The sequence below is a fragment of the Nelumbo lutea genome, chromosome 2, assembly GCF_056320005.1.
Source record: "Nelumbo lutea isolate HS-2025 chromosome 2, American lotus-T2T, whole genome shotgun sequence".
Taxonomy (NCBI): domain Eukaryota; kingdom Viridiplantae; phylum Streptophyta; class Magnoliopsida; order Proteales; family Nelumbonaceae; genus Nelumbo; species Nelumbo lutea.
In genome coordinates this window covers 63,514,999-63,527,812 of record NC_142685.1, presented here as the reverse complement: position 1 = coordinate 63,527,812, position 12,814 = coordinate 63,514,999, and positions in this window count along the sequence as shown.

The window sequence follows — 12,814 nt, the reverse complement described above, 5'->3', positions numbered from 1 at the left end:
GATATAGGTATAGCCAAGCTTCTTGGTAAGATTTTTCTCTTTTTTTCTTTTTTTTTTTTGCAATATAAATAACATAGTTTGTGAATTGATAAATTGGGCTTATGTTAGAAAATAATAGGCATAATTTCAAAATAAACTGCACCCGTATACACCCAAAATAAATAAATAAAATGAAAGTGAGAGGTGCTCTCTTCTCCTCTCATTCTCCTCCCACCTCTCCTGTTCTTCCCCCTTCCCCCTTTTTCTTGAATTCTATTTAATCACTTCACCTTCTTATCAGTTGTGTTTTTCATTGCGCCCAAGCTTGCAACTGTCATTGAATCTTTGTCCATTTTTTGCAATCATTAATACCATAGCTGAGTTTGGGACTTGGGAGAATGAACCATGAATACTACATTAATTTTTGTTCTGTCAAATGGTCCATAAAAGGAATGCTACTTTTTTTTTTTCTCTAACCCATCAAGTCAATAAAGATTTGTCCTTTTCATTTGGGCCCATGCACTTTGGGTTTTTCAACAACCAAACTTATATTTAAAAATGTAGATTTTACAAATATGTGATGTATTTTTTCTGTTTATTCTTCACATTTTTTACAAGATGACACTATATTCATACCTTTTCCTCTCAAATGGAGCTTTGGCAATTGGCTCTTGACTTTCATTAGTTACTATAAGAATAATTTTATCTTAGGGTAATATTTTATTTCCATATTTGTTTTATATTTTTAATCAACCAAAATTCTTGTTTGTATATTGTAATGTAACCATTAGCTAATTTCGCCATAAATTCCCCTTGATACTTGCTCTCCACCACATTTTGTCCTCTTTCTAGATATTGGGTTTATCATTAGTTTGCTTATAATATCTTGTGCTGTCAATATCCTTTCTCTTTGTTGTATGCATAGGAGTTGACGTCTATCCATTACACAACAAAAAAGAATATTTGTCTTCTCCATTTCCCACATTCCATCTTATCCTTTTTTGAATTGAGTCTCTTGCTTTAAGTATGCCTTTCCATTCTCATGATTTTCCTCTTTACCATCATTTTGAATTAAGTGAATTAGATTCTAAGTACTTCCTCTCTAAGGGGGTGTTTGACAACACAGTTCGTATTTGTTTTTGAAAATAAAAACAATTGCCACATCAACAAGATTAATAAATTGGCAAGGTTAAAGGATTGGAAGATGTATGTGAAGCATAGGATTTGGCAAGTGATAATTGGAATTGGCATGGGTAGGTTCTAACTCATTAAAGCTTATATAAGATTTAAAGTGTTAATATGTGTCATAATGATTTTTGGCATAGGTGATATGTAAAATACTATGAATTAGGGAGTACATAGATTTTTTAAGATTGATGTTCACTAGGGAGTACCAATTTTTGGAATAGGCAATATATGGAACACCAAGAAGCAAGGAGTATTAATTTTTGGAATCAGGTGATACTAGAAATTGCAATATCTTTTAAATCAAGTTCAAGGCAGTGTACCTTGATACAAGTCATTCATTAATTTACTTAGAATTACAGTCTATAATTAAAGTCTTAAACAAGAAAGATGGGTATATGACCATGTAAACATATGAAATAGAACAAAAGTTTGTTTATCCAACTTGTGGGTTACCTGGTTACCCACTTTAGAGACCCATCGAACTGAGCAATGAAGGAATTGTAGATCTGATCTGCCAAGGATGATTTGTATTGACCTCTTATAGACATAACATAATTGTATCATAATCACCTTCAAGAATAAATGGAATAAGCACCAACTTTAAAAGCCAAGATGAGACCTGTAAGTGCTACTATAACCTCAACTTCTTTAGGGGTGCCCAATTAGACTTGAGGAGCACAACCATAATAGAATATGCAACTATGGTCTCTAATTATCACACCTACTCCTTCCCCTTCAAGGCAGAAAGAGCACTACCAAAATTTACCTCACAACCTATGGTGTTAACTTCTACCACCCTCTAGGAATTGAGCACTACAAGAAAAAACGCCGGCTTAGGTCTAAGGCGGCAATCTTGTGTCCGCCCCCAAAGAAGCTGCCGCCTTAGACCAGGACCCGGGTTAGGTTAAAATGACCGTCGCTTATGATGGCTGGCCGAAGGCAGTTCAAATTGCTCTAAAGTGGTGGTCTATTGGAGCCACCGGGTTAGCGCTAATAAGTCAGCGGTTTTGACCACCGGCTTAGGTCTTAAAAGACTGCCACCTTAACTTTTTTAAACATCCCTACCATCTTTAGGTGGCGGTTCAAACCGCCGGCTTAGATGCTATATGACCACTGCTGGCTTAGATATTATATGACATTATTTATGGCAAAGCTGGACCGCTGGCTTAGATTTTTTTATATTTTTATATTCCATTTATTCCGACAACTTTTTTTTTTTTTTGCACTAGCACTTTTACTAATTCATCACTTTAATACCTGCTTAGTGAAAATCTCATGACAATTGATACATAAAAAAAAAAAACTTAAATAAAAATGGTATTTAAAACAAAATTAATGTATTAAATTAAAAAAACTAATTATTATTTATTTCCAAAAGAATTACTCAAATACAATATCCAATTGGCATAAAAAATACAAAGGCTTCAAGAAATTCAATTTGTCAAATAATATAACACATCTTCCTTTCTTTCCACTTCCATCATAATTTAAGATATCTAATAATCTCTGTGCTTTATTCTCTTGATTGATTGTAGCAGACATCTTATCCAAGCTCTGCTCAGCAGACATCCAAGCCCTGGTATTGTTATATAGCAATGGTATCCATCTATGGCTGCAAGCAGACAAACAAATAATAAAAAACAAAGACAAATACTATTGACAAACAAAAGAAAATGATTAACTGATATATGTTGCTTATTAACGTACTGATGGATTCAGCTTCCAAGAAATGCTACAAAACATAGGAAGGATTAAGATAGTGAAAAAAGAACCAACAAACAATATCAACAATACAAACACCATTACAAGGGGGGAGGGAATTGCCATTTCCTCAAATGGGGGAATGCCATTCTACCAGGAATAGGAATGGGATTCCAATACTGCCAAACCAAATGGTTGGAACCAGAATGGGTCACTCCAATTCCGATTTCAAACCTCCACTCCCATGAACAAGAAAAAAATCTTTTTATGACTCAGAAGCTGAAAAGAATAATCTACTTAAGCCCAGTTTTAGGATGCATTTTCCTTTGATAAAACACATTAAATGGTTCATCCAGATCAAGGACTGACGTTGGGTTAAGTGTAGTTATCTATGCTTGGTCTCACACCAAAGTTAGGAAAAGAGAAACTTGAATCCCATAGTACTCATGGCTGTATTTTCTGATACTGGGTTCCTCGCAATTAACAACCCATATCAGATTGGTTAAAATTTTACCTGGAATGCAGCCGACTGTGAAATCTGCATGTTAGAAGCTCCTGATGAGCATGAATGGTGGCACCAAAATTTTCTTTCTTCTTTACAAGCCAAGAGTCTGGTGATGATATCAAGCCTTGTCATCTATGAAGTTAGACACAACAGAAGTTGCTGTGTCATTTGACAAATGAACGGGTTGAAGATCCAAAGGACCAAAGGGGGTCTACTTACAACTATGTCAAAAAGTTCAGGGGAAGTGATTGCAATTACCAAACTCCAAAGGAGATTTTAACAATAACCAGAAACTTCAAGGGAGGTTTCAGCTATTTATCCAAATTAAAATGGAGTAAAGATTGAAGTGGTTGAACCAAATTATTTATTATTTTGTATTTTGATGAATAAAATATTTGAATTTGTCCTACTCAACCCAACTTCAGCTTTATCCATCAAGGAACTCACAACCTCCTTAATTGATAGCTTATTAACTAAAAGAGAATGTATTAAGCCATTTAATAGAAACTACAGAGTTATGACATCCACCAAAATCTGATTCCATATTTGAAAACTTATGAGCTATATGCCTTGTTGCCTCAGTGGATGTGGAATAGCTTGTTGCCACAGTGACTCTCTAGACAGGTCAACACCTAAAATTGTTGAACAGCTTGAGCGTGTAGGTTCTGTAGTTCAGGTTGCTGCTGGACCAAGCTACTCCTTAGCTATAACCGGTGATGGAACAGTACACTCCTATGGGTCTGGCTCCAATTTCTGCCTTGGCCATGGAGAACAACATAATGAGCTCCAATCATTCAAGAGGAAGAGAATTCATGCGATCCGTGTCTCAGCAGGAGATGAGCATGTGGTGGCATTTGATTCCAGTGGATATGTTGGTCTCTTTACTTGAGGAAACTAAATACTTTTATTGAATTTAGTATCATGATATATTTATAACTTGGTTTTAACTATCATGATCACAGAATAAATTGGTGTTTGCAGGTATACACATGGGGCAAAGGATACTGTGGGCGGGTAGGTGTACATCAGACAACATAAATCAAGATCCCACACATGCATGGAAGCTGAGCACAGCAGACAATGTTAAAGGGTGGATGGATTAAAGGAAAACGGCGGGCGGGTAGGTGTACAATATCAGATCAATGGATTGGAGTTTGGAGAGAACAGATTAGCTGAACTTAATAGTTATATTTCCGTGTGTGGTACCATTCATAATACCCCACACTAGCCATAAAGTGCACATGGCCCTGAACTTTGGCTGGCGTGGAGCATTATGATTGGTCCCACAACCCAAAACACATATCAAGTTTCAGCTAATATGCTCTCTGAATTGGATGATGAAGATTGTACACTCGAGAGGATATTTCTGATTGAGGAGACACTTCAAACAAAAAGAAAGACAGAAAGAAAGAAAAGAATCAAATTTTATTGGACCATTAGACCTTTGAGCACCCAAGAGAAACGTCTGATATTCTTTCTTGTGTTATCTTACCCGAAGGACCCAATGAGCGCAACTCAAGAACCTTGGAATTTCCAATGCAAATACATAATGAGCTGTGAATGGTTCAACAATCTGCAGAGTCAAAGAAATATCAGGTTTCAGAGTTAAGTATGAAGAAAAATAATAATTCATCAAACTTAAGAAATCAATGATTTATCTTTCTGTCTTCATGTATTACCTTCGTGTTCTGCATGACATGCAGCTGTGGTAATACTGAAACAACTTCCATATATACACAAAAGGCCCAAGCAATCCTGTTAAAATGATGATGTGTTGTTGATGGATGAACAAGTTGATCTAATAGAGCACAAGATACCACCTACATCCACGTTGGAATAAAAATGTTAATAATGAGAAACAATAAATCCATAGAAACAACATTAAGATCAAAACAACAACAACAATGATGATGATGATGAGATGTATTTATTACAGAAGTAATGCTTATACAATTGAATTCTATTATTTTGTGTTTTGAAGACTCAACCATTTTTCCTCACAAGTGCCAGCATCCCTAAGAAAAATGGCTAAACACAATAACAACAGATATATTACATCTTTTTCTAAAATTTGGCCAAGTCAACCAATATGTTTAGGCAAAACTTGGTTAATCACATGACAGATCATATGCATATCCACAACTAGGTGTGTATGAAGAAAGGTCCCTAATCAGGCAAGTGGAGAAATTCCCACCCATTTCTGTCACATGGAAGAATCCTATGGCCAATTTAAACCATTCATTGGGTAATGGACCCTCTAGGCCAGTTGCATTCTAACCAACCCAATCAACATCAACCTTATAACCCTCCTTGTATTGAAAATTTCCCCAATGAAAATTTTCCATTTTAATTTGAAAAAGGCCCCAAAAGAAATTATTCTAGCCATGTGGTAAGCTCAAGGTTGCCTCTTGAAAAGAGGGCAAGGAGAGGAACACAGAAGAGACCAGTATTGTAAAATGGAAGATTTGAAGTAATTTTCTATTTACTAAATGACCCAGGTAGAAGATATATACCCTATATGTGATATACACCCATCTTGTTATCAACTATTATTATGTACCGGTTACAGAAATTTCATGAATATTAAATTATTATAAGTACATCTTTCCATATTGTGTCATAGCTGCAGTAACAAAATTTCACATCCATTATAAATAAAGTTAAACCATGGGCAGGTTGATATTTCAGGTTTTTTTTATGCCAGTGTGTATCAAATTATATATGTTCATAGATGGCACAACCATGTGCCACCAGCTGAATTATTTTAGCATAAGCAAACACTTGTGCATAAAGCTAATACTTAATAAAGAGCAGATACATTGATGTCTCAGGTTTCTTCAAGTCAATATACTCATACATGCATATAACCCTTAGTCCTAAGTACTGATTAGGATTATTTTGCAGGTTAAGCCTCCAATATGACTAAGAGGAGGGACCAACAAAAATCAAGAATTACTACAAAAAGATAACCAGTAGCATGTACAACCTACAAAGGCAACAGGATAGCTACTGCAGGTCCAAGCAAACAAGTAAAGTACGTCTGTTCATCCTTACAAGGTATATCTTTAAGACTAACAAACCAGCTCATGGATACATTACCATCTCAAGGTTCAATTTCATGAAAACAGAATGTGGAACCCAATGAAGAAAACTCACCACATAATATATGGCAAAATTATCTTTGTCCTCCATGTAACTAGATTTTAGTTTAAAATGAATCATATAAATAACCCACAGGGTTGTCCCAAGTGTAGCTGAATCAAGGATTGTGTGTATATCATACTCCATGACAAAACTGCAGTATAGTCTAATATCTATAAATATAGTTGTTAGTTCCTGAGACTTGAGTGAAAGTCCTGCAAAGAGTTAAGAGTTAAGAGTAAAAGAAGTGAAGCCAAAATATGCAATAGCAATGGGAGCTGAATTAAGAGAGGATCAACACTTTCGGGCTGAGGTGGGTGAGTATTGTCTGAAATTGGTGTACAATTACATGTTAATAAACGCATGTCAAATAGACATCACAAAAATTCATACTTCATATTCAAAAGGGTGCCGTTTCTATATGGTTAAACTACACTTTGGTAACAAAAATCAACATTTGAGGAGAGACTGAATTTACTACTAGCTGGATTCATAAATTCTTCACTGACATGGGTGGAAAAGCCTTTGCTTGGATTCATAGAAAAGCTTTAATATTTAATAAATTTGGAAATGAGAAAGTACAAGCTTCTTTACACGTGATGCCTGGGCCTTTTGGGGAAAAGCCTTTTCTTGCACAATTAGCAAGTACCAGCCAAAATAAAGAAATTCTAAAAAAAACAAAGAAAGTGGGAAACATCTTGGAAATCCTGTTGTCTATGCTGCACTATTACACTCCTCTAAGATTAGGCCTTACAGCTCAAGACCCTATTTGGAGGAACAATAAAATATTATTTTATTGTGCTTCATAGACTTCCCATAACTCAGAATAAGGACAAAAGGAGTAACGAATTTTCATGCTTAAGTTCATATATATTAGTAGACCACACAAAACAGTTGTTGGAACCATTATGAATATAAAAATTCCTGGTGTTCCTTGATCAATTTATTGTAGAAAATTGATGCCCCAATAGCTTAAAATTGACAGTAAGAGGTAGTACATCAATTTATGTAGAAAGGAATAATTCTATCGGTTTTTCTTCTTAATGGCACAACATAATTTAATACAACCAAAAGGAAAGAAGGCCTAACCTGCATATTCTGTTCTATTGTTTTGTTGCTCTGAGCATCTTTTGCATATCAGTGTCACTCTCCTTATCTGATGCATATGGAAGAATCTTCATTGTCTTCTCAAGCTGGAACCTTTAGTCAACCCGCTTGAGGAAATATCCATACATCACCGATGCAGCATAGACCTGCCCAACCCTAAGCTTGCTTATCTGTGCAATGGTACTAGAATCTGCTACTTTGTTCCCCAATATAAGAGCCAGATGATTCTAGATCATCTCATAGGCTTCTGGGGAGTGGAGCTTCTCAAGCTTCTTCTCCTAATCTGGCCATGTGTCTACTCGGCCAAAAGGATCAGATGACAGTATTGTAGGTATCAAAGAAACATTTCCATCCATGAATTTCTGAACTATTAATGCATATAAAATATCTTCTAGAGCCTTTCTCCTCTCATTGGCCTTGACCCCAGCTATTCTCCTAATAATATATTAAAAAGTCAATTAGTTTCTCACTTGAAGCCTACACAACATGTTCTTAATCGGTCTATAAAATTTTCTACCAAGCACTACCCTGTACAAGACAAGGTCGGCCCCTGAAGAAGCAGGCTCCTCCTTTTGTTTCTCATTATCGCGAGCAGTCTGAAGTTATTCGAGCTGTTGGTCCACAGCAGCAGGCACCAGATGAGGGTGGCTTCTTAGAATCTAAGCTAGGAACTACCCAACAGGAGACTCCAACTGAAGAGGCGCAATCAGAGCAGTTGACTCAGTAGAGTCCTGAGATGCTGATGCCTTCACAACGGTGCTCTTCCTGCTTCTTGAAACTGATCTACTTTGTCCTTACTTAGAGAGATAAGTTGATGGAGAGGTCTTATTCATGCTAAAGCATCTAGAAGCAAATGAAAAATTAATTAATTAAATACAAGATACCTAACAATTAAATAAACAATGTAATATAGAATACAATCACAGTGATTCCGAACATAACATGGCACTCCAAAGCTAATTTTAGATACGAAGTCACAACATATTTGGATAGAGCTTTGGAAACACAAATCAATCAATGCATAAGTGAAGAAGAAAAAGAAGAAGAAGAAGAGCGGCGGTGACCGCCGCCTTTGACCGATTTTCTTGTAGTAGAGATTGGAGGGAAGGGTTGTAAACCAGTGATAGTGGGAACTTGTGAAGCTACATGTACTACAAGTCATTTATCTGAGCATTAGTAACAATATCAACTAAAAGTGGATCTCAGTGTTGGGAATTCATCATAGTTTTACACTAAGCTTTCCAAATTTGCCACAATATTATAGCACCCCCGGCAAGTACAAAGAGATAGAATGGATCAAAAAGAGATTTCTATTTGTAGAGTGACTAGGCCGAATGGGCCCTAGTGGTTTATCTTTTATTAGTATTGTTCTTTTATATTGTTTATTTGTTACTGAGCCCATTAAGTATCTTTTATTTCTTTTCAGTGATGAACTAGCTGCCCACTTAAGGGCAGATCTGTAATTAGAATTGATTAAACATGCTTAATAAAAGATTACAGTGCTAGGAGAGGAGGATCAATTTTTTCCTTCTTCTTCTCTTTTCTCCTTTCTTTCTTGCTAAAAGTTGAGAACTATTTACAGATTTATTGATCTAAATCACATATTGTTATCAGAGCACCTCTTCCTTTCTTCCTTCTTTTTCTTTTTTTTTTTTTTCCCATACACCCTTTGATTAGAAGAGTGTATGGAGAGATGAGTTGCTGACTATTCAAAGAACTTTTGTGCCTAGTTGGTAGAGGGTTTGGAGAGGTTGAGTCTAGCTATATATTGCCAAGAAAGTGAGGTTGCTTATCTTTTCCCCAAATCCTAGTCAACTAGAGAATTTATGGTTACAAGGTAAGAAGTCTATTTGGGTGTGGTGTTCAGTGCTTGGAGAGTTCCTTTTGATGTCCAGAAGATGGTGGTTGAAGTTGAAAAGAGTTTAAGAAGCTCTGCTATGAGCAATTGACTATTCTCCTTGTTCTCCCACGGAGCTAGGTATAATGAAACCCTAATTTGAGCACCTATTGGCACTAGACTGACCTCAGTTAGGTCCATATAGACTAAAGCTTGTTTTTTATTTTCGTTTGATCAACGAAGCAATTTGGAAGTGAGTTCAAGAAGATTTCCAATGTCTATGATTGGTTTAATAAATTCCATTTTGGGTAGAGTGACCACAATTAAACTAGATGGAACAAATTACTTGGCTTGGGCATAATCTATAAGGATTTATGTTTGTAGTAGAGATAAACTGAAGTATCTCATAGGCAATTAGAAGAAATCGGAAGAGACTAATCCCACATATGAAAAATGGATGCAGAACTATACAGTAATTGGGTGGTTAGTCAACTCTATGTAGCCACACATAAGTTAGCATTGCCTCTTGATGACTTTAGCCAAGGAGTTTGGTAGAAGATTGATGTAATGGAGACAGTTGTATGGGAGAGTACCAAGGATGTAGAGACATTCAACAAGCTGGTAGAAAGAAACTGGGTTTTTGAGTTTCTCACAAGACTCAATCTTGAGTTTGATGTTACAAGACCGAACATTTTGAATAAAGATGAAGTAACTCTTTCTCAGGCATACTCTATGGTGAGCAATGAAGACAGTAGGCAACAAGTACAATCACATGGACCATGTTTAAAACATTTTGCACATGTTGGACTAAGTCAAAGGGGGCAACTGAAAATAATTAGGTGATATGTGAGTATTGCAAGAAGCTGAAACATACCAAGGACACCTATTGAAAGTTACATCCAAATATTCTTTCACACAAGTTTCAAAACAACAACAATTATAAGAAGAATGGTCAAATTGGGAAGCCTAAGAATGCAAGTGTTGCTACAGTACCTAAAAGTGGGAATAGGGAAAGTGGGGAGAAGTCTACTATGGAGCAATTGGAAGTAGTGAAGGTAGAATTTGAAAGGTATGGGGAACTGATTATTCACTTAGAGACTACTGTCACAACATCCAACTCCTCAGGCAACACTTCTTCATCTGCATTTTCTCACTCAAGTATTCGTACTTTTGTAAAAGTACTTTCATAAAAGTGTTTTCGTAAAAGTATTTTTTATAAAATTACTTTTATAAAGTGCTTTTGTAAAAGTATTTTTATAAAAGTGCTTTCACAAAACTATTTTCATAAAAGTGATTTTTATGTTGGCTTTAGTTTTAATCGTTTTCAAATCAGACAAGGGTTTGAATTAGGAGTGATCATGGCTCAAGCCTAGGCCGGGCTTTGCCTTCATAACAATGGGCTTAGGCTAGGCCCGGGCTCGACCCGACCCGAATTATGAGCCTAAAAATATAAGTTAGGGCCCGACCCTAATTATTGTATTTCAATTCCAAAATTAAACAATTATACTTTTTTCACTGTCATAGAGATTATAGTAACATGTAAGAAACTTTAAACTTAATATCAAGATAAAAGCTTCTAACACAAAACAAATTAAATAATTATACATTGTAGTTTATAAGTTTCAATTGGTCATTAGTATTCTAAAAATGATAATTTTAACAAACCAATTCTTCTATCAACAAAAAATCAACCTATAACCTATAATATCTATCAAAAAATAACCATCCATTGTCAATTTGTTATGTAATATCCACAAAACAACTTTAAACATCTCTATAAGGGACTCCATCTTCCATTCAACTCCTACAAATAAAAAGTGAAATAAAAAAGATATTAGTGAACTAAGAAAAAATAGTTCAAATTAATGTAAATAAATAAGTAATAAATTATTGAAAATGGTTTCAATTTTACCCAAAACTTGCAACCACTCTAAACTTCAAATTTATCTTCATGAATGGAGTCTTCATCACTAGAATATTCGTCTTTTGGTGAGAGAGAGAGATCAGGGTGGTGGTTTTGTGAAATTGGTGAGAGAGAGAGCCGAGAAGATTAGGGTTTAGTAATTTCTATATTTCATTAAATACTATATTAAAATTTGGTAAGATCTAAGACCGTAGGATTAAAATCTTTAATCTCCTATAAATCTCTATTAATCTCTATTTAATACATAAAACATCAATTATCAAATATTTTTAAATAACACATATACATAAAGATATATATCCGGGCCCAAGCCCGACCCTAAATTTTGCGGGCTTGATGTGGGTCTAGGCTCAGGCCGAGCCTTAACAAAAAACCTAGGCCTAAGCCCGGATTTTCCGGGCTGGGCTTGGTCGAGCAGGGCTGAAATGATCACCCTTAGTTTGAATTATTGAAAATTTGGTTTAAGTCCAATTTAGACCAATAAAAATATAAACCAATTCATTTTGTATTGGCCCAATCAAATAACTATAGTGGACTGTCCAAATCCAATTTGATAAGGTTAGGATCGGATTGGATCCAATCCAAAATTGGTCGATTGACACCCTTACTACAAAGTCTTAATCAAGTATAGTTCAACCTACACCCAAACCACCTAATTAATATCCTTAGTTAGTGCTTTTGTTCTCCTAGTTAGATGTACAAATTGTATTGGGCTAGGTCGAGTTGAGGTCAATTCTAGTCTAACTTTAGATATTGAACCCTCAACCCTAACTTAACCTCAATTCAATATTCACTCCAAACGAAACTGACTTTTTATTGAGCTTGGGTTAGCTTAAGCCCACCCAACCTGAGGTGTTAAACCCTCAACCCCAACCCTTCCTTTTGCTTTTAAAAAATGTTCTAACTTTACACTTTAAGGTTAGAATAAGGTTCAAATTCTCACAATGTATCAATGCATATCATACAATACATATTGACTGATCATTGATACATGCTTTGTTAGGAGTTTAGGCTTTTTAAATGTTTTAATTAGATCTATCAATGAGTACCAATTATGGTGGTTTTGGATCTATGGTTTTGTCCCAATTAATAATTGGGTTGGGACTGGTTCTTTCCCGTCCAAACCAATTTAGAGCTGATCTAATTACATAGTTAATTTATAAAGATCTCCTTTTTTCTTAATATTTTGCTATATTTTATGTCTAAAAGGATAAATTTCATAAATAAGATAATTTTGGTTAAAAGCATTTGTTATAGTTGTAGGTACATAATGCTCACTCAGTCCCTTAGAGCACAGTAGATACAAAATTTGTACCACAAGGACACTTCCAATTAACCCATAATCGGTCCTTCCTTGCGATAAACCTGCAATGAACCCATTCTACACTAGGCCCCACGACAAACTCTGGAACGTTACGGGGTTGCGGTTCAC